Source organism: Octopus sinensis, linkage group LG29, assembly GCF_006345805.1.
Source record: "Octopus sinensis linkage group LG29, ASM634580v1, whole genome shotgun sequence".
Taxonomy (NCBI): domain Eukaryota; kingdom Metazoa; phylum Mollusca; class Cephalopoda; order Octopoda; family Octopodidae; genus Octopus; species Octopus sinensis.
In genome coordinates, this window is record NC_043025.1 from 11,209,720 (window position 1) to 11,210,104 (window position 385).

Genomic DNA, 385 nt, shown 5'->3' on the forward strand with positions numbered 1-385 from the left:
AGTCCGATACACTGACTCCTGAACCACCCGCATCCACGCGCCCTGATAACGCAAATACTTTATCATCACTGCTTCTACTGCTACCACCACTACCACTACTACTACTACTATCTCAACTACTACTACGATGACGACGACGACGACCACCACCACTACTACTACTACGACGACGACGACCACCACCACCACTACTACTACCACCACCACCACCACTACTACTACTACTACCACCACCACTACTACTACAACCACCACCACAACCACTACTATTACTACAACCACCACAACTACTACTACTACCACCACCACCACTACAACAACTACGACCACTACTACTACTACTACTACTACTACTACTACTACTAAGCTGAGTGTGACGTAATCT